Below are 23157 nucleotides of genomic sequence, written 5' to 3'. Positions count from 1 at the left end.
TTCTGCTCAAATCTAATGACTTCCACCAGTAGTTCAATTCAATAATCAGAAAGTTCAGTTCAACCAAGAGCCCTACTATGCCTAAGCCTTAAAAAAACTTGGGCGAGAAAACAAGCCTTGGAAGATTAAATCATGAAGGTTCACTTGTTCTAAGTGTAATGAGGGAAAATACCTTCACTCCAAACAGGATTAGATAGTCTAGAAGCAGTTCGTTCCTTTGCAAAGACAAGACTATCTCGCAACACGAAGAATGACATATCGTCACCTATCAGATTCAGACAAACCACAAATCATTATCCAACAATGTTATTTTTAATTTGGACAATCATGATTTGCCAACGGAAAATAAATTATGTACATCATCTATATTTTTGAGCTTAAACTATAATGTCAGGGCAACAAATTCCATATGTATATGCTAAAGAAAGAAACGATAATGATTACTGTTTTGAGCTTAGATTATCATTGCATCAGATTCAGTGACATATTATTCTCCTCCGGTATTAACAGAGAGCAACATTAAAACAACCGTTCATAGGTCTGGTCATAAGAATTTGGATTTTATACTCTACTAGCTAAACACAGATGCAAGATCCAGTAGTTGAGGAATCAAGAGTTGAAAGAACAAACCATGATGCAAATTCTAGGCAATTATATACAGATCAGTATATGAATTTAAACTTTCTAAAATGCTAGGTGTGGAGCGCTTTGTCTGCATGCAAGTGAAATTCATGATTATAGTCTACTAATTGTGATACAACCATGCATTATGATACTGATAATTGTGTGTCCATACATGCTCCTAATGAATTGATCTGACACTAGCTATCCAATATGTTTGCCTACTAGTCTATGAATTGTGATTTGATTAAATGGCAGCTGCTGAGCCGACACCAATCATCTCTGAAATAAGTACACACCACTGACACTGTTTGTGCACTGCTGCCATTGTATGAAAATCAGTTGTCTTAACCAGTACAGCAATGTCTCTCTCCCACTATTGCTTTTTAATTTCAGAAGAAAGGCATAACACAGGAATGTATGAGATGTATAACCTGTGAGTAAATTTTGCATCCGGCCTATAAAATTAGTTAAAATAAGATAAGTGCTCAGGTTCTTGAATCTGTATGTTCAAGCATCAGTGCATGGATGTTGGGTGCATCGACTGGTAAAAAAGAATGAGGTGGACGAGGAGGGGGGCTAACCTTAGGTCGACATTAGTGGAATTTGACCGTGGAACCGTCGCCGTCGCCGTCGCCAGAGGGGAAAGGAAATTCGAGGCGGAGGGGAGATCCGGGGAAGGAGCAGCGTAAGGACCAGGGACGTCGCGGTCATCGGAGAGACGGAGTGTGGTGGTGGAGCACCGGAACGAGAGGGGCCGAGCCGTCTCTCCAGTCACCGGCGGAGAAGGTCGGAAGCGAAACGTGGATCTTGGTCGAGCTCGCGGTCTCGAGCCGTGTCTTTTCTCCCCGACCCCTGGAGGCGTGGAGCATTTTCCCAGGGAAACGACGCGGGTCGGGGATGGATACCTCCCCAACGAATGCGTCCAAATGTCGTTGTGGATTTCCCCGGTTCGATCTGGCTCACCCAGGGAATCGGCGGGGATCCCGGAGGGATTCCCTGCAATCAAACGAGGCCTTAGGGTGTGTTCAGTTGCTGTCACCGGATGGAATGGCATGGGTCCGTCCCGTCCCGAGAGCCTGTTCCCACGTTCAGTTAGCACCGGTCCCAGAAAAGAGCATATTCGCTCTATATGCAGAACCGAGGCATACCTCCGATTCGAGCGGACGACAGAGAACGGGCCTCGTTCCCCTCGCACGAACGCAAGCCCTATCCTCTCCCGCCTACCTCTCTCAGCCTCGCACCTCACGCACCTCTCCAGCGCGGCTTCCCTCTCCTCCCCGTCATCTCTCACCTGCGATGTCGCGCATCAGGGGCTTGGCGGCGACCTAGAAGGCAGTGGCAGCGGCGACCTAGCAGGCGGCGTAGCATCAAGGCGAACTCTTCAGCTACTAGCTACTCCTGGTCACAGCGGCCTCAACAGGTAGCTGCTGCTCTCGTGTCCGGGGTCCGGGCATGGAAGGTAACACGTCGCGCGCGAGGCAAACAGCAACTCCATCGAATCCTGGTCCTAATAATCATCGCGACTATAAACACATGTACTAGTCCTGTACCATCCTTGTACAGACAGCACAGGCACGTACGGCACATTGATTCTAGGCGTATTGGCGGCGTTCTAAATTGTAGTATCACCTGTTTGTATATCGGCATATCGCTTTCGAATTTAGTGACCGTTTCTCACAAGGCTGGAGCCTATTCTCATCCTGGTTTCCTTATCCTAGGCAGCGGCTCCGTCTTGTTCCACGTAGCCGCGCACCAGCCGGTGCACCGAATAGTGTCCATCCTTTTCAGGCGTTCGCTGTCCTTTTGTTGTTTTGCTGTACAGATCCAACGAACGAACGCAACAGCTAGCCACTCCTAATCACGTATACTACAGTACGTAAGTGCCAAAAACAGCTGTGCGCTTTCCACGGGCCGGGGCCTGGACACGGACGCTAACACGTCGTGGATCATGGGGCAATCTCTGATCCTGCACGTTCTACTAGCTAGACATACTACTACATATATATAGGTGTTCAACTTGTGTATATAGTCCTGCTAGATTGATCGCTTTCAAAGTGATCGGAGCTCTACTCCTCGTGTGCAAAGTGCCACCCCCTGTAGGATGTGATCGTGCATGGCGCTCACTCGAGCCGCGCGCAGGTCCCTACTAGGCTACTACTACTAGCCACCTATATATGTGGTTAACTCGTCATGGCTCCAACTTCCCAGCTAGCATCGACCTCCAGAGCTTTCTGATCACTCGATGAACATTGGCTAGATTCCAAAACCAATCACAGAAAAGCATCTCACTGGTAATAATAACACCGGTACGTACGCACGCACACATGCGTCCACGATCCATGGAGATGATGATCGTCCATGCATGCACATTCTTTCGGTTGCTCGCCAGCTTGTTGATGATTGATCGTCTGATTGTTGCACGATCTCTAGGCCACCCAACGCTTGCTTTAAACAATGGTTACACCTGAAAAAAGGTGTGTGTGGACGAATGTGTACGTGTTGTACAGTGGCGGAGCTTCATGGGCAGAGGGGACTATTGCCCCCTACTTCAGATTTTTTTGAAGTGTATGCTTGAATATCAAAGATTTCTCAGACTTCATGCATAACTTAGAGCTTGTTTGGTTTCAATAAGTCACCTGACTTATAAGTCAGATGACTTAAAACCAGTGACTTATAAGTCACGCCTGTTTGGTTGTCACCTGACTTATAAGTCATCTGACTACATCTTATCACCTTGTTTTTTTATGTAAAGATGATGGGACCCACGCAAAAGGGGGTGACTTATAAGTTCTAAATTGGGGTGGAGCAACTTATGACTTATAAGTTGGGTCTGTTTGGCAAAATAAGTCACTTTTTTCATTTTTCGATTTATGAATTGATGACTTATTTGGAACCAAATAGGCCCTTATGTTCTTCACCCCCTCAACTCTGATTAACCTGCTTCACAATCTTTATCAACCTCCGCCATTGGTGTTGTAGCTCGCGCTTTAGTTCCTACCTTTGGCCACTGTTTAGCTGGCTCTCTATCTGCTGCTTGCCGATGATTGGAGAAGAAGGGGTCTTGTGCTGCCACCTGGCATGCATACATACAACAAAGATGGACCGGCCGTGTCTGCTTTGTACTACTATATCCAAAAGCAACACGTGCACTGCACTACTACGGCGATGCTTGCATGATTGATATCCTATCATCCGTCCATCTGGCTTAATTAGGTTCTTTGCATACTGGTCGCAGAACATGCGTGCAGTCGGTGGGTAGGCCTTCCTGCCTGGTCGATCCAGGCGAGACACCGGCCGGAAACTTGCAAAGACATTTGATGCCGGCACAAATAAGCTAGTTTTGTGAAGGAGAAGGGAGCAGACCCCCCGCGTCGCCTCGCTCTGGCGACACGGGGGGAGAAAACCTAGCGCCGCCACCTTCTCCCCCCTTCCTCCCTCTAGCCGCGCCGCCGCCAGAGGGCGCCCACCGGCAAAGTCCGGGCCGGCCCCAAGGAAGGCGGCGGCGGGGCGCTAGCCCTTGCCGGTGCAGCACGACGAGGAGGACGGCGGCGTGTCGCGTCGGGGAGCTCTGCGCGGCCCAGATCTGGTCGGTGCGCATCCGCGACGGGGAGATGGAGGCGGCTGGCCGGGCGCCCATCGGGCTGCTCGTGTGCGCGCGGCTGCGCGGTGGAGTTGCTGGGCATAGCCCGCGCGGCTTGTGGGCGCAGGGGCGGCGCGGCCCGTGCGGCTTGCGAGCGCTAGTGGCAGCGTGGCGGCGCAGCCGCGCGAGTCGCTGCCGTGAGATGCTGCGGGAGGACGCGGGCTCCCCCTGGAGGACGGCCCCTGGCTTGGACGCGGTCGGATCTGGCGAGCCGGCCGGATCTGGCGGCTGGGGGTCAGGAGGCGGCTTGGCTGGCGACGGGGTCGGCGTTGCTGCTAACCATAAACCGTGCGGTGGAGGAAAAGGACTTTCCTCTTGCAGAGAGGAGCCCGACCCTCGCGTCGCCCACACCGGGCGACTCGAGGGGAACCCCAGCCGCCACCGACCGCCGCCCCTCCTCCCGGCCACCCCCGCGTCCGTTGGGTGATTGGAACACACTTGACATGCTTGCAGGATCAGGCTAGTAATGTTGGGCGTCCTCTTGTGATCGGCGAGGCACATGTTCGCTCCTCTTCTGTCGGACATCTTGTCTCTCTTCAGTGATGGTGTTGTCGTCAAACATGCTTGCGGCGGCCTTGTCCAAGACGACTGAGTGGTTCTGTCTTTCAGTTCGTGTTGTGTCGGCCATTAGGCGGCGCTCCTATATGTCCTGTTGTACTCCTGCTCTTTGTAAAGGTTTTAGTTTGATTTTCCTCAATTAACCGAGCATCGGTTTCCTTACCGCTTCCTCTTAATGAATAATAGCAGTTCTCCTACGATCTTTCAAAAATAAAAGATGGGTTCTTTCTAGATAAAGCGTGACTGTATCTCGGTCCACACATCACCCTTCATTCTAGGTAAAGCGTGACGGAAAGCGCGATCGACCGACTGCGACCGTAGAAAATACTTTCGGTCCAGCGATGTGAACGGCTATTCAGTGAACTCTGTACGACAACGATGGCAATTGAGAGTGCCAATTAACCAGACGGAAGAGATGACGATGAACGGGACGGTAACTGTGACGAGGCAAATCTGCTTTGCCTGGGTGCGCACACGGGGCGTGAGGTGATGCGTGATCGGCGTCCCGCCGCCGCTGCTTTCGAGTCTTTGCCGGCCGGAATCCATGGGCGCCGGCCGGCATGAGTTTGCATACATAACTGGTAGCCTAACCTAACGCTGCCCGACCGGACGTGGTAGCTTCGTGGCTGCTAGGCATGTATCTATATCTATATTAATATAAAAAGATTTAAAGAGGCAGATTCAACAAATTCTGATCATCAAATCAGATCAATCCAACGACTCAGACTGCTTCAATGATGAGCGCTCAACACGTTTAGTGTGCAGCTAATATCATACCAAAATATATTAATGTCGATGCTAATCATAAAATTAATACTCAAATAATATCTTACCTAATATTTACATGTAGTTAATATATATTATCTAATATCCAACATGTATTGCACGTACATAATTACTAGTACGACCAAAGGCCCACCCGCACGCTGACTCGTCGCCGCGACACCCCTTCTCCCGTATGGCACCGCCGGCCCTGGCGCTGAAAAGGCCACAGCGTCGCCGTCGTAGGATCGATCGGCTTGACACAGGAACATCGTTGTGATTTCGAGATGATCGAGCAGGCCGACCGGGAGATATGGTTTGGCACTCATCGCCGGCTATATATATGCCTGCAACTTCTGTTGTACATTTGCGCCTTCTTGCTCCAGAAAAGAATCTGCACTGCACATATATATATGAGCGTTGAGCGACAGTAACGTACATCTAGCTATCTATCTATCTGGTCAGGGAAAAGTACAGTACTAGTAGCGGCGCACCTAATATCTACGGATAGATAGATGTCCCAAATAAAAGTATCTGATAGATAGATGGTTATCCATTTGTGCAAGAAGGATTAAATCAGTTCAGCGTCACCAACTAATATAACCCTAACCCGGCCACGATTTGTCGATCAGCCATGCGGATTGCCTGTTTCATCCAGGCTCTTGGTTGGTCGACCCCAATAATCATCCACGTATGCACACACGCACGCTCACGCCAAACAACTGTTTAATAATTTTCAAAACTGCCTAATAATTTACGGAAAACAAAAGTCAGAATTCACTCCAGTGCCAACAATATTTCCCGCCAAAAAAACAGTGCCAAAATAGCTGGCCAACAGTCGTATCACATACTCTCCTAGCTAGCTAGTTAAACCCTAAAATACCATGTACGTATAAGCTAGCAAACGTTTTCCCTAACCTAGCCGCCGCCACATGAAGGCAACTAGGGAGGCGATCCTCTACCTCCAGGGCTGGTCCCCGCTCCCTCCGACTACTGCTTCGGCAGCGGGAGGAGGGGGGACCCCGTTCCTCTGCTCTGTAGTTAGGGTTTTGTTTACTAAGTCGTGGTGCACCGTTGTGGTGGTGGGAGCGGCGCTCGGATGAATAAATCTGCTTCAGTTCCACTCCCTCACCGGCGGTGTCCTACATGATGGCGTCTCGGAGTTGATGGCATCGTGGGTTTGCCGATCCTTCAGATCGATCCACGACGTTAGGGTTCATGGATGGTGTCGGCGAGGAGACGGCGGTGACCCCTTCATGTGTGTCTATCCTTCTGTTTTGTCTCCGTTGCTGCGGCATTGTCTCTGATGTCACGGTGGAGCAGGGTAGTTTTGTTATCCGGGAGTACGCGCGGACGATTATCTACACAGGTGACAGCTGAAAGAAGGTGTATATATCATGTGTTGGGTTGGTAGTTGGAGGCTGACATTTACGATTTCCTTCACCGATGTTGTAGTCGTGCAGGAGTGTCAGTTCTAAAATTCGATGGTATGACCGGGGACATGTTGCCCCGGTCTGATTCTTTCAACGGCAATGGTTTGCTTCGTGATAACTGTTTTGGAGGTCCGTAAAGCTGCGTATCAGCGATGGAGTTGTGTTGAGTTCGGGTGAAGAGGTGATCTGTCACCTTTTCCTTGGTGGAGAGGGATAGGCTGTTTTTTTTTGTGTAGGATTTTTCTATCTTTTCAGTCCTATAATGTTGGTGTTTACGTGGCTTGTAATTAAAATTTTATTTTGTTAAAAAGACATGTATTGTCATGAAAAAAAACCTAGTTAAACCCTGGTTGATTACCAAAAAGCTCAGTCTTTGCGTAGCGATCGATCATATATGGCTTCCACAAACAAAAGCGCTCACTGTCAACTAACACGAGTTGCTCAGAAAGGCATCTACCCAAGATCTCGTATCACTCGCAACCAGCAACAGCAAGTACGTCTTACGACCCTCAAAAAAAAAAGCAAGTACGTCTTACGTGGCCACTGCTAGCTTAATCAGTTGGCACTTGCAGTTGGAGAAAATTATAATAACAAAAAATGCCACTGTTAGATAGTAATCTAAAGGTTGGTTGCATTATTTGGACGACGGTACATGCACTGCAACTCATGGCCTGAACACCATACAAAATAAGAATTTTATGTCTTATAGCTTGAAATTTTTGAAACTGGGGAACTCTCTGTCGAGCATCTCTAGCCGACCCCTTATAATTTAACTCCTCGAATAATGGTTCCTAGCCGGCACCTTAAGTCCTTGTACTTGGTCCTCTAAAAAAAGGGTTCCTAGCTGAACCGCTAAAACTTATAACTCCCTAAAAAATATGTTCCTCCACTCTGCTAAGTTTTGTGTACTTATTATATTTCAGCTACATATTTGCACTTGTATTAAATTTAAACTTACTAATCAATGTTCACACAATCCACGAATATTACAAATTTAAAGTTTCCAATTCAAATTATTTAGATTCAAACACATGAAAGAGTCCAAATGAAGTAAAGAGCATGCTATAGATAACAATCAACTAGTGCATCGAGTAGCCACTGATGCTCAACAAGATCATCTTGGAGCTCGGCATGAACTTCGTGGTTCTCGATGCTTCGATGCGCTGCGAGAAATATTTTGTATTCCGTTTGCATCGTGTTCTGGCTCCATAGGATCCCCACTGGTGCTGTACCGAAAGTCCACGGCCGTAGATGCTCTAATTATTTTTTATCAACGTCGAGCAATTGGGGTGGATGGGGAGGGGATGGCACACTCCATGGTGGCATTGGCGCTGTCTCCGAATTGCAGTTTGTTCGTGAACCGTCTTTGTTTCCTCGATGCCAAGATGTCTCGGTTCAGCGTGTGAGACAACCAATGTTGATCAAATTGGTCAAGGTATCTTAAACTATCTATTTGAGAAACAAAAAAAAACTATAAGTAGTCAATTTTACCGATGATCACCTAATCTTGGGCAGGGGCTCCATCTCCATCCTACGCTGGCAGTACATGGAAGCTGCCCATTGCCGGTCCTTTTCAGGCCTTCGTTGTCCCTGGATCGGTGTTGTTTTTGTCCGACGAGCAGAGCAGCCTGGTTCCTTGTCTCGGTCCATTAATATCGCAGCATTCTTTCTTTCCCATGACGCAAACCATACCACGTAGCACAAAGCCACAAACTACTTCCCCGGCTACTAGCTATTCCTTTAGTTTTTACGAATCTAGTCAGCAGGGAGCGTGCTCCTGTGATTTTATTAACAGGAAGAGAAAACACAGAGATGAAAAATCATACAACATGGTTGATCAGAGAACAACCGTGCCAAAAAAAAACCAACGACGAACACAAGCACTCCTTAAAGGAAACCAGACTCTGCCACCAAACGCAAGCCGACGTCCGAGGGTCAAATTGAGCCGGGATGGATAGAGGAGGAAGCTCTTCAACAACGCCTTCGAGAAGTCATTTAGGCCTCATTTGGCTGCAACGGGGAGCAAACCCAGGGCATGAAAACCCCAACCGAGGGATTTCCCTGGTAGGTGGGATCCCCCCTCCCACCACGGGGTATGACCCTTGCCATTTGGTAACAGGTGGGCAGAGGGAAACTGAATCGTTCTACCCTCGGAATCACACAGCAGCTCGACGTTGACTGAATTAGAACATTTTCTTTTGGAAGTCAGCAACTGTTTCAGAATACAACAGTTTAGTAAATAGTAAATCGTTCAATACTAGTACGACACGGTTTCATTGCACTATTTTCAAGCATAAATAGATCAGCAACAGGTGGCAAGACTAATGAAAAAAAAATGCTCACCCTTTTGAGTAGTACTCGTGCGAGAACTTCTTACCCATATCTTACAATTTATTCAGAAGACAATTTATTCGGAAGACAATCTATTCACAATTCCACTGGATGTAATTAAAGAAAGATATGGGTAATAAGTTCTCGCACGAGTACTGGATGTAATTAAAGAAAGGCACACATAGAACTGTACAAGGTTGATCGAGCATACAAAAACGTAATTAGTTTATCCTATCACTGATCCACCTACCAGTTCAATTATCCTTTTCAGATAACAATTGTGAATAGATTAATGTAAGTTAACAAATAAAGCATTATTGGGCAGACATTTTCGCACTATACGCAATGTAGTTCTCTTCATTGCGGAAAGTAAAAGGTATATACTTTATAAAAATAAAGGCAAAGAAAAAAGTATGTGTAATATATATTTTGCCAAATTAGTTTCAACCAAGATCCAACTTCTGCTCAAATCTAATGACTTCCACCAGTAGTTCAATTCAATAATCAGAAAGTTCAGTTCAACCAAGAGCCCTACTATGCCTAAGCCTTAAAAAAAACTTGGGCGAGAAAACAAGCCTTGGAAGATTAAATCATGAAGGTTCACTTGTTCTAAGTGTAATGAGGGAAAATACCTTCACTCCAAACAGGATTAGATAGTCTAGAAGCAGTTCGTTCCTTTGCAAAGACAAGACTATCTCGCAACACGAAGAATGACATATCGTCACCTATCAGATTCAGACAAACCACAAATCATTATCCAACAATGTTATTTTTAATTTGGACAATCATGATTTGCCAACGGAAAATAAATTATGTACATCATCTATATTTTTGAGCTTAAACTATAATGTCAGGGCAACAAATTCCATATGTATATGCTAAAGAAAGAAACGATAATGATTACTGTTTTGAGCTTAGATTATCATTGCATCAGATTCAGTGACATATTATTCTCCTCCGGTATTAACAGAGAGCAACATTAAAACAACCGTTCATAGGTCTGGTCATAAGAATTTGGATTTTATACTCTACTAGCTAAACACAGATGCAAGATCCAGTAGTTGAGGAATCAAGAGTTGAAAGAACAAACCATGATGCAAATTCTAGGCAATTATATACAGATCAGTATATGAATTTAAACTTTCTAAAATGCTAGGTGTGGAGCGCTTTGTCTGCATGCAAGTGAAATTCATGATTATAGTCTACTAATTGTGATACAACCATGCATTATGATACTGATAATTGTGTGTCCATACATGCTCCTAATGAATTGATCTGACACTAGCTATCCAATATGTTTGCCTACTAGTCTATGAATTGTGATTTGATTAAATGGCAGCTGCTGAGCCGACACCAATCATCTCTGAAATAAGTACACACCACTGACACTGTTTGTGCACTGCTGCCATTGTATGAAAATCAGTTGTCTTAACCAGTACAGCAATGTCTCTCTCCCACTATTGCTTTTTAATTTCAGAAGAAAGGCATAACACAGGAATGTATGAGATGTATAACCTGTGAGTAAATTTTGCATCCGGCCTATAAAATTAGTTAAAATAAGATAAGTGCTCAGGTTCTTGAATCTGTATGTTCAAGCATCAGTGCATGGATGTTGGGTGCATCGACTGGTAAAAAAGAATGAGGTGGACGAGGAGGGGGCTAACCTTAGGTCGACATTAGTGGAATTTGACCGTGGAACCGTCGCCGTCGCCGTCGCCAGAGGGGAAAGGAAATTCGAGGCGGAGGGGAGATCCGGGGAAGGAGCAGCGTAAGGACCAGGGACGTCGCGGTCATCGGAGAGACGGAGTGTGGTGGTGGAGCACCGGAACGAGAGGGGCCGAGCCGTCTCTCCAGTCACCGGCGGAGAAGGTCGGAAGCGAAACGTGGATCTTGGTCGAGCTCGCGGTCTCGAGCCGTGTCTTTTCTCCCCGACCCCTGGAGGCGTGGAGCATTTTCCCAGGGAAACGACGCGGGTCGGGGATGGATACCTCCCCAACGAATGCGTCCAAATGTCGTTGTGGATTTCCCCGGTTCGATCTGGCTCACCCAGGGAATCGGCGGGGATCCCGGAGGGATTCCCTGCAATCAAACGAGGCCTTAGGGTGTGTTCAGTTGCTGTCACCGGATGGAATGGCATGGGTCCGTCCCGTCCCGAGAGCCTGTTCCCACGTTCAGTTAGCACCGGTCCCAGAAAAGAGCATATTCGCTCTATATGCAGAACCGAGGCATACCTCCGATTCGAGCGGACGACAGAGAACGGGCCTCGTTCCCCTCGCACGAACGCAAGCCCTATCCTCTCCCGCCTACCTCTCTCAGCCTCGCACCTCACGCACCTCTCCAGCGCGGCTTCCCTCTCCTCCCCGTCATCTCTCACCTGCGATGTCGCGCATCAGGGGCTTGGCGGCGACCTAGAAGGCAGTGGCAGCGGCGACCTAGCAGGCGGCGTAGCATCAAGGCGAACTCTTCAGCTACTAGCTACTCCTGGTCACAGCGGCCTCAACAGGTAGCTGCTGCTCTCGTGTCCGGGGTCCGGGCATGGAAGGTAACACGTCGCGCGCGAGGCAAACAGCAACTCCATCGAATCCTGGTCCTAATAATCATCGCGACTATAAACACATGTACTAGTCCTGTACCATCCTTGTACAGACAGCACAGGCACGTACGGCACATTGATTCTAGGCGTATTGGCGGCGTTCTAAATTGTAGTATCACCTGTTTGTATATCGGCATATCGCTTTCGAATTTAGTGACCGTTTCTCACAAGGCTGGAGCCTATTCTCATCCTGGTTTCCTTATCCTAGGCAGCGGCTCCGTCTTGTTCCACGTAGCCGCGCACCAGCCGGTGCACCGAATAGTGTCCATCCTTTTCAGGCGTTCGCTGTCCTTTTGTTGTTTTGCTGTACAGATCCAACGAACGAACGCAACAGCTAGCCACTCCTAATCACGTATACTACAGTACGTAAGTGCCAAAAACAGCTGTGCGCTTTCCACGGGCCGGGGCCTGGACACGGACGCTAACACGTCGTGGATCATGGGGCAATCTCTGATCCTGCACGTTCTACTAGCTAGACATACTACTACATATATATAGGTGTTCAACTTGTGTATATAGTCCTGCTAGATTGATCGCTTTCAAAGTGATCGGAGCTCTACTCCTCGTGTGCAAAGTGCCACCCCCTGTAGGATGTGATCGTGCATGGCGCTCACTCGAGCCGCGCGCAGGTCCCTACTAGGCTACTACTACTAGCCACCTATATATGTGGTTAACTCGTCATGGCTCCAACTTCCCAGCTAGCATCGACCTCCAGAGCTTTCTGATCACTCGATGAACATTGGCTAGATTCCAAAACCAATCACAGAAAAGCATCTCACTGGTAATAATAACACCGGTACGTACGCACGCACACATGCGTCCACGATCCATGGAGATGATGATCGTCCATGCATGCACATTCTTTCGGTTGCTCGCCAGCTTGTTGATGATTGATCGTCTGATTGTTGCACGATCTCTAGGCCACCCAACGCTTGCTTTAAACAATGGTTACACCTGAAAAAAGGTGTGTGTGGACGAATGTGTACGTGTTGTACAGTGGCGGAGCTTCATGGGCAGAGGGGACTATTGCCCCCTACTTCAGATTTTTTTGAAGTGTATGCTTGAATATCAAAGATTTCTCAGACTTCATGCATAACTTAGAGCTTGTTTGGTTTCAATAAGTCACCTGACTTATAAGTCAGATGACTTAAAACCAGTGACTTATAAGTCACGCCTGTTTGGTTGTCACCTGACTTATAAGTCATCTGACTACATCTTATCACCTTGTTTTTTTATGTAAAGATGATGGGACCCACGCAAAAGGGGGTGACTTATAAGTTCTAAATTGGGGTGGAGCAACTTATGACTTATAAGTTGGGTCTGTTTGGCAAAATAAGTCACTTTTTTCATTTTTCGATTTATGAATTGATGACTTATTTGGAACCAAATAGGCCCTTATGTTCTTCACCCCCTCAACTCTGATTAACCTGCTTCACAATCTTTATCAACCTCCGCCATTGGTGTTGTAGCTCGCGCTTTAGTTCCTACCTTTGGCCACTGTTTAGCTGGCTCTCTATCTGCTGCTTGCCGATGATTGGAGAAGAAGGGGTCTTGTGCTGCCACCTGGCATGCATACATACAACAAAGATGGACCGGCCGTGTCTGCTTTGTACTACTATATCCAAAAGCAACACGTGCACTGCACTACTACGGCGATGCTTGCATGATTGATATCCTATCATCCGTCCATCTGGCTTAATTAGGTTCTTTGCATACTGGTCGCAGAACATGCGTGCAGTCGGTGGGTAGGCCTTCCTGCCTGGTCGATCCAGGCGAGACACCGGCCGGAAACTTGCAAAGACATTTGATGCCGGCACAAATAAGCTAGTTTTGTGAAGGAGAAGGGAGCAGACCCCCCGCGTCGCCTCGCTCTGGCGACACGGGGGGAGAAAACCTAGCGCCGCCACCTTCTCCCCCCTTCCTCCCTCTAGCCGCGCCGCCGCCAGAGGGCGCCCACCGGCAAAGTCCGGGCCGGCCCCAAGGAAGGCGGCGGCGGGGCGCTAGCCCTTGCCGGTGCAGCACGACGAGGAGGACGGCGGCGTGTCGCGTCGGGGAGCTCTGCGCGGCCCAGATCTGGTCGGTGCGCATCCGCGACGGGGAGATGGAGGCGGCTGGCCGGGCGCCCATCGGGCTGCTCGTGTGCGCGCGGCTGCGCGGTGGAGTTGCTGGGCATAGCCCGCGCGGCTTGTGGGCGCAGGGGCGGCGCGGCCCGTGCGGCTTGCGAGCGCTAGTGGCAGCGTGGCGGCGCAGCCGCGCGAGTCGCTGCCGTGAGATGCTGCGGGAGGACGCGGGCTCCCCCTGGAGGACGGCCCCTGGCTTGGACGCGGTCGGATCTGGCGAGCCGGCCGGATCTGGCGGCTGGGGGTCAGGAGGCGGCTTGGCTGGCGACGGGGTCGGCGTTGCTGCTAACCATAAACCGTGCGGTGGAGGAAAAGGACTTTCCTCTTGCAGAGAGGAGCCCGACCCTCGCGTCGCCCACACCGGGCGACTCGAGGGGAACCCCAGCCGCCACCGACCGCCGCCCCTCCTCCCGGCCACCCCCGCGTCGCCGCTGGCTCCCCGTGCTCTCTCGTTGCGGCCTCGCGCTGGGCGCGGTGCACCTCAACCTCTCCTTGTTGGGTGCGGCGCCCCGGCGTGTTGCTGCTTCTTTGGCCCTCCGTAGCTCGCTTCGCAGCTCATGGCTGCCTAGATTGTTGGGCTACGGCGGTGGTTGGCCGACTTGCTCCGGTTGCGAGGTGGAGGAGGCACTGCCGGGTGAAAACTTCATCGACGATGACGGCTGCAGCCGCCATTTTTCCTTCTTGAAGGCGTCGAGTTTGGCATTGTTTCCCTCCCCCCCAAGCACTCAGATCCCGAGAGAAATCTCGGACCTGGGGTTCCCCGTGTCGGATGGTGTCGACGTCTCTACGCCGTTTCCTCCTTGGGGGCATCTTCTTGGATTTCTTCTGCTTCGGGTGGACTCGCCTCTTGCTGCCTCCTCTCCACCTCGGCTTCGATCCCTGGCTGGCCATTGTCCTTGGCGACTCGAGTGGAGCTTGCTTGGACATCCTGGGGTGGCCTCGACGACGCGCTGCCCTTCGACCTCGGCGGCAGTACACCGGTACTGCGCCCTTCGGTCTCGGTGGCGTGTTGCCTTCTCGGCTTCGCTGGCGGCACACCGGTGCCGCCACTCGAACTCGGCTATTCGACGCTCTTCGTTCGCGCCAGTGATGCTTCTCGATATGCTTCTACTTCGGTGTCTCCTTTCTATCAGGGATGTGCTTCATGGTGGCCCGGACGACGTTTGCGTGGACATCCTGGGGTGGCCTCGTCGGCACGCTGCTCTTCGACCTCGGCGGCGGTACACCGGTGCCGTGCCCTTCGGTCTCGGTGGTTTGTTGTCTCTTGGCTTCGCCGGCGCACACCGGTGTCGCCGCACGAACTCGGCTATCCGACGCCCTTCGTTCGTGCCAGTGATGTTCCATTGCGAGTTGCTGTTATGGTGCCCGTCTTTTTCTCCCTAGGCCTTGTTCTGGTTCATTGTCAGTGGTGGAACAAGCTGCTCAGCGGAGCTTGCTACCTGAGATGTCGGCCTCCAGGGGTTTCGATTTGGTTCTGTTGCCAGCCTTCCCCTCCATTTTGTTTTTCTTTCTTCTAGTTTTGGGCTTCCTCTTGAAGCCCTCCCCTGTTATTTCCTTTTGTGCCTTTGTGCACTTACTTGTATCTGTACTGACTGCCAAGTCACTCTCGAGTGGGAATATAACAAGCGGTGGGGTTTTTGGCCCCCCCGTCAATCTCGAAAAAAAAATAAGCTAGTTTTAGCAGGCTCTGACAGCAATGCATGTACTACGTAGTTGATTCAATTCGTCACCTTTAAGGTACGTATATGCATGCACTTTTTGCTGCACGGTGGTCAATTGTCAGAACGAATCAACGAAGGTTCATATGCATGCATCCACAGGCCAGCCGCAGGCCGATCAGCACAATCAGTATGTCCCTGGGCTGAACTTGAGCTGAAAAACTGAGCATGCAACACTAATCAAAGCATTTTCACGGTTGCCACGACGAACAAGCAAAGGTTTATCATAGACCAATATCCCCCCTGCTCAACTTGATCTGAAAATTTTGTGCATACATAGCTGATATCATTACCACTCCAGCTAGGTGTTGTTGGTGATGCTGAATTAACCAGGGAAGGCCTGTGATCTGTTGTTTAATTAGTGTCTGACACGCTCACATTAATGTTTATGAACGGAAGCTAGCGAGTTGGACATATTTATGTATTTTTTCCGAAATACTTGTCATCAAAATAGACAAAAAGAAATATATCTAAAACTACTAAAAAAAACACGAACAGTGAACAGCACACACACAGCTGGGTTGTGGCAAAGTGAAGTGAAGCTGCCGCAGTCAAGCTTTGGATGACACGCATCCCTGCAACCAAAGTTTTTAAATCACACGACGTTGGCCGGAGATACCAACCTCAGCACATCACATGCATGCAGATGCGGCCGTACGAGGCGCGCGGCGACGAAGATTAAACAGGAGCGCGGGCCACCTCCCTAGTTAACCTCCCGCCGCGTATGTCCGTCCACTCATGCATCCACCAATATTCCGGCGTACGCGGAATCGAATCGCAGATCCCATCCAAGTTAAAGAACCTCAGCTAGTAGAGTATAGATAGGCTTAGTTGTCGTGATTAGCGTCCTGAGGGTAGCCTTGCTGGTCCCGATCGCATGTGCGCATGATCCGTCACCAGTCACCACCTGGTCGAGCAACATTTTTTTTCGAAACGAAAGCAAAATATTTGCCTCATCCATTAAATAAGAGGAGAAAAGAGTTTTACAAGTAACCCACGATCACAGCATGGCGATTACTCGCGTACAACAACAAGCCCTAGTTTCTTAGCACCCGCGGTAATCCAAAGGTTGGCCTCAACAACTATGTTATTGAGGATGATTGGCGGCGGGGCACTCTTGTGTCGGAAAACTCGGGTGTTTCTCGCGTTCCAAATAGACCAAGAGACAAGCATGGTGAGGGAGGCCATAGCTCGCCTGTTGGGGTTACGCATGTCAATTCTCTGATCCCACCATCTCACGAGTGAGTCCTCAAGCTGCCAGCTGGAGGTGTCCATGTGTGCGAGCACAAACTTCTCAATGATCAAGCGCCACAATCTAATAGAGAAGCGGCATTGGACGAAGAGGTGGATGCCCGTTTCTTGCTGTCTCTTGCAAAGAGGACATAGACCACAATTATCCCATCCACGCCCCTCCAGCCGATCGGCGGTCCATATCCGATCTTGCAAAGCAAGCCACGCGAAGAATTTTACCTTTGAAGGAGCCCACGCTTTCCAAACCATGAAGTCCATGGGAGAGAGCATCAAGCCAAGAAATTGAGCCATGTATGCAGTTGCCATCGTGTATATCCCGTCCACTGCATGCTTCCAAACGATGTCATCCTCGGCACAGTCATCAAGTTGAAAGTCATTCACAAGCATCCATAAGGAGAAAAGCTCCTGAATGTGGCCTCCGGAGACGATGGTTTGGGGTTTGATTTTTACCATCCAAGCATTCCCATGAAGGGCCTCTCGTACTTTCCAATTCTTTCTTGTGGAGGCCTCATGGATCAGAGGAGCAACATCCTTGGGCTTGCAGCCAAACAACCATGGGGAGTCCCAGAAAGGCGTTTTAGCCCCATTCCTAACGGTGATGGTGGTAGAAGCATAGAAGAAGTCCAGATCTTCGATGGTACACGGGTTTTCCAGCCCGACCCAAAGTTTGTTGGGTTCCTTCCATTCATACCATGGCCATCGTAGGCGCAAAGCTCTAGTGAATCTGTCGGTGTTGAGGACCCCAAGGCCTCCGAAAGCGTTAGGCCGGCAAACCACATCCCAATTGACCTTACATTTTGCACCGGTCGTCTTGTCAGAACCCGACCAATGGAAGGCCCTCTCAATCTTGTTGAGATTATGAGGGTACCCTGTGGCACAATGAGAGGCGTGATGGAGAAAACTGCTTGGGAGGTGATGACTGATCTGACATGGGCCGTGCGCGACATTTGTTTAGTTGTTTAGGTGGAAAGAAGGGACCGAAAGGTGCTGAAGTGTTAGGGCATCTCCAATACCCTAAAGCAAATACCGCATCTGTCCATGAACCAATGAGGCCCAGTCTATGGACTCCGATGCATAAACCGGCCATCCAATCATAGCCGCATACAATTCAAGCCACATTTCAACAAACCCGACGAATTACATGCAAGCCGGATAATTCTCATATATACCGGAACAAAACATATACATTTAGGACATACTAGTAAGCGTGCATGTGCAACGCACGTCTCTCAAATATAAAAGATGCCTTCTGAATTCTATATATGTTTAATCGAGTAAATATGCTCGTGTGTTGCAACGGGAGAAACAAAATCCTTGCACCCTCTAACAACTAATAAGTGTTCTACTTATCCTCTTCCCATCATCAGGTACGGGGACACATGCTTGGGGGTTGTCGCGGTCAAACATGTACTTTACGAACTCTACCTCCTTACGGGCTCTTGACGTGTGGCCATCATGGGAGTTCTCGATGTAGAACTCAATTTTATGATGAAATTGCTTTCACTAAAGAAAATTTGATAAAAAGATAACTAAAATAGTAACAAAATATGTTGTTTACCGTAAATGGTTATGGTTGGGAGGATTTCCATGGGAGGATTTCCGAGGAATCGTGAACCGGAGTTAGAGAAACTTAACATGTCCCCTAAAATATCTCCCATCAATATATGTATAGGGACTCATCTACAAAGATCCTCACCTAAATATTTTTTAACTCGAGTAGACTTGTAAACCTCAACCCCTACATTTCAATGTCCTAAATATTTTATTTATTTTATGGAACTACCAAAATCATACATTCATCATTGTAGTACCCTGCATTTTCGTATGAATGGACATTGGTACAATTACAGAATTAACACATGAAACAAACAACCAAATAAAACTTGGTAATTCAAAGGCATGTCGCCTCATGCCAAGGAGAATCCAATTCATTGTGTATTGCGTTGCGGAACACACCCAATAGTTATTAATTGTTAAACTTCATAGTGAAAATACATCTTCGTTAAGTAAAAAAATGAAAAAAAAAACCAGAACAATCGAATTCGATGGACCTACAGGGCCGGTAATGGTACTCTGAAATCATCCCAAACACATATGTATCTCTAAATTCACATAGATAGATATCTAATTAGTTCACATAGATGGATTAAACTCCAGTGCATATAGCCAGAATCATTGGACCTCCGCAATGCAAAAACATCGTATTTAACGAAGATGTTGATAATCACTATAAATGTTAATTAATACCTACTATATTATTGGATGTTGCACATTTTCATTAAAATTTTAAATATTTTGTTGACTAAAATAACAATCGAGCTGACAATATCGTATTTTACTTCAAGAGTTCCCACACATATAGTTTTTAGAGATACCGAGTGCTGATGTGTACATGAATTTAACCCAATTGCCAGCTGAAAGGGAAATTATCTTGCATATTTTTTAGAAGTGTTCGAAGTTCATGATAGAAGGCAAACTGTACCACGCCACATTAAAGCGGTACTATCTAAAATATATCACAAGCACTAAAATATTTGAAATGTCTTTCAACAAATTTGTTTGAAACAAATGCTCCAATAAATATTTTCAGCCATTGTTTAGATCATACCTAGTGTTGTGGAAACCCTACCGGTGCAAGGCTCAAATCATCAAATATCATTTAGTCCAACACATGGATAAAATCAGGCTGTCCATTTGGAGTAGCAAGGTGGACCACCAGTTCCTCTACATGCTTATACTTCTTTAGATCCAGAGTCAATCAAAAAGGGAAGTCTACCACTGTACATGTAATAGGGCAGTGTCAACAGTCTAGAAATGGGGATAACAATCATATTCAAAAGAAACTTAAAAGAACATAATCAGATTTTTTTTACACATTGGTAACATTTATTTGGGATTGATTTAGCACCAGAGAAATTCCTTTAACATGATGGATGGGCATTACTCTAAACATATAAAATCAAGAGGCAGCAAGAGCGCAATATGAATATCTTGAGAACATGTCAGTAAAAATTCCAACCACTTATAAAAAATGTCCATAAAAATTGCAAGGCTTGCAAGACATCATGTATAAGCTGCAAGCTCTCATTCCATGACCAGAAAATAAGACTGTCTTATTATAGGATTAAGGTAAAAAATATGGCATCAAATCCTTTGTTAAGAATATATCATGTGATAGGATTACGGTAATAAATGGCATCAATTACTTTGATAACCACATGGAACAAAAGGCGTATAACTGCATACCTGGTTGGCTGTCTATCCCTTTTCAATACAGTATTAGTGTGCTCCAACCCATAAATCGTTCTTAAGCTCTGCAAAGACACCTCTTATGTAGTACTCCCTCCGTTCCGAATTACTTGTCTTGGATTTGTCTAGATACGGATGTATCTAGACTCATTTTAGTGCTAGATACCTCCGTATCTAGACAAATCTAAGACAAGTAATTCGGAACGGAGGGAGTACTCAAGAGAATAAAATAAGTCAAAAATAAAAGATAAAACAAATACACGGGTATAGAAGCAGTCAAGAATTTGTAGGATCATAGCGCTCTCATGCTTTGTCTGCTTGCTCTTCAAAAGAGAACACGTCATTGAAGAGCGCCACATGCCGAGAATTTTTTCAAGTACCTCACGGGCAACAGCAACAACAATAAGTCGCGAAAAATTAATCATGTGTAACACACGTCTCAAGCGTTAACCAAGGGAGATTCACACGGTATAAAAAATAAAGCAACTGTTGAAAAAAAAATGTCTATTAAATGTTGTGATGCCATTCAAATTGTATTTTCAAAACCAAGGCACCATTGTGGTCATGATGCTGCAGAGTAACACGCCCTGGATCTCTCACGGGCCTATATGGCAGGAGACCTTGGCGAGCGTGTATCCCGACAATGCCATCCCGCGTCCTAATGACTACGACAAAGATCTCGGCGAGCGTATATGGCAGGAGACCTCTCTAGGTGCAAATTGCAGCACACAAACAAGCATGATTCTCGGATAGGTTTTCAATTGTCAGACTTTTCCATCTTAAAAAAATCTAGTCTGTGTGATCAATGCTGAATATAAGGTAATCCAGGCCTCCTTTTGAAGTGAGTTAGCTTCTAAAAAATCAAGATGAAGAGGTTGGCCGGGATACAAGCTCGCCACTGTATGATTCAGTCAATGCCAAGCACGTGCCAAGCAAGGCTCAATTGCCAACAAATAATGTGTGGAGGATTCAGTCAATGCCAAGCAAGGCTCGTTTTGAGTGACGTCAGCATCTCTCTTCTCTGATGACCCCTGGCTCCCGGCACCACCACTGTGCAATCCACCCGGCAACAGACAAACAACACATGCACATGCCGGCAAAGAAACCACGCCATACCTCCCGGAACTGGAACCACATTTTGATTTTTCTGTTTGAATCGAAAGATTATTCATGCCCATAGAGAATTCGGTTTTCTTATTTATGTTTAAGCACTCAGAGAAGTAAGAAGCATGCAATGCAGATGTTTTAGTGGATGGAAGAGGAGAAAAGAAGAGAATAAAGCTCTGATCATTCAGTGTTAAATAACCAGTCCATCCATTGGATAGTTTCACTGAGCATTTCACTTTGATAATGAGAAAGAAGTACCTGATTATTTATAGCAGATGTCCACCTGCGGTCCTTTTTATGGGGTTAACATCACTACAAGAAACACTTCCAAGTTGTTAAACAAAATACAGTGTGTTAGAATATAACTTGCCAGTAATAATCAGAATATTCAGAATATATTCAAGCTTGCACTTCCATGAATAGATCAGAGATAAAGTTGATCTTTATTTGACATCAATCAAAGAGTCACAATCAAATTAAATTTGAAGCAAGGTAGAAAGATCTAAGTCACAGCAGGGAGAAAAGCTATCAATTGATGAATTACCTACTCACAGATGTGATGACTGCATCCTCGTGCGGCATGGAGAGACGGGAACACACAGAGGAGATGCAGGTGATGACACTTGTGCATGGCTGCAGGCGGCAACTACCTCGGAGGGAAAGCAGTGGGTGCGATGAAATTCTTGACAACACCCTGTAATTAAGAATATAAATGTTTTTTTGCGGGAAAAGAAATGTAAATGTTGATATCATCTTAAAATTAAGGACTGCTTGATGACTATAGACTTGACAGTAAAAATGTGCGTCACTGAAAAATTACAAATGAAGTTCAAAACCACGGGTAGATGGCAATAATCTTCAGAATCTAAAACGGTGATTCAGGACATACTGTTGGTTAAATCAATTTGAGGAGTACTGGAACAAAAGTCGAAGCAGCACATCACTGAGGAAATACGATAAACAAAACAAACCTGAGATGGAAGAACTCTTACTCTAATAGAAGAAGAGGTGGAGGAGGACCTCTAGCGGGGATGTCACTGGAGCCGAGTTTGGGCGTCGGCCCACCCGAGGACGGCTGGCGATGGGCTTCGACGGCAGTGGCTCCAGAGCTCAACGGCGCATAGCAACAGAGAGCCATGGATGAACGACATGTTATAAGCGGAGTGGAGGAGCACATTAGGGGAGTTTCGGATGCGGCACGCACACCCTGAGAATCAGTGGTGACAGCGCCCAGCATCCTCGCTGGATTGAGTGGCTCCTGCATCGTTGGAAGCGGCAATCGGTGCCGCACAAGCGGCGGCTCACGCATCGCCGGCACACGCGGTGGTAGTGCCCTGGTGGTGCGGTGGCTGTACTCCCGCGGTGCCCCCTGATGGTGCGGTGGGGGCACTCGTGCAGTCCAATCGGGTACTGGAACGAAGGAGGGACGCGGGGATGCTAGCCCTCGAAGCGGCGGCGGACAACCTGTGGGCGGGCGGCTGTGGAGAAGGCGAGTGGCATAGGAGAGGAGGCCGAGTCAAGGCCGGAGGGGATGAATTTTCTCGGGAGGGAGTTGGATCGGGAGCGAGAAGGTTGGGTGAGAGACGTGCGAACGTGTGCGCGTGGGCCGCGGTTGTTGCTTTTCTGTGACGTGGCTGATGGCAGCGGGGTAATTAATTAAGCGTGGCTAAACATGGTTGGTGTTAAACATCCAAGCAACATGGAGCGTAGGATTCGATGGTCTGAATGGTGGAGATGATCCGGTTCTCCGCCCTCTCGTGCTTTTATAATG

General features: G+C 47.6%; 1 long non-coding RNA gene across 1 annotated transcript; it reads right to left on the bottom strand.

Annotated features, from left to right (window-relative positions):
- Window positions 1–19537: 19537 nt before the first annotated feature.
- On the bottom strand, window positions 19538–22951 carry LOC123106026 (uncharacterized). Its single transcript, XR_006451172.1, has 3 exons — window positions 22379–22951; window positions 21931–22080; window positions 19538–21698 (listed from the first exon to the last, which is right to left on the bottom strand). It is a non-coding gene; the product is annotated as an uncharacterized lncRNA (long non-coding RNA).
- Window positions 22952–23157: the final 206 nt, after the last annotated feature.

Source organism: Triticum aestivum, chromosome 5A (assembly GCF_018294505.1).
Source record: "Triticum aestivum cultivar Chinese Spring chromosome 5A, IWGSC CS RefSeq v2.1, whole genome shotgun sequence".
NCBI classification, from domain to species: Eukaryota; Viridiplantae; Streptophyta; class Magnoliopsida; order Poales; family Poaceae; genus Triticum; species Triticum aestivum.
This window is presented reverse-complemented; position numbering and strand designations above follow the sequence as displayed.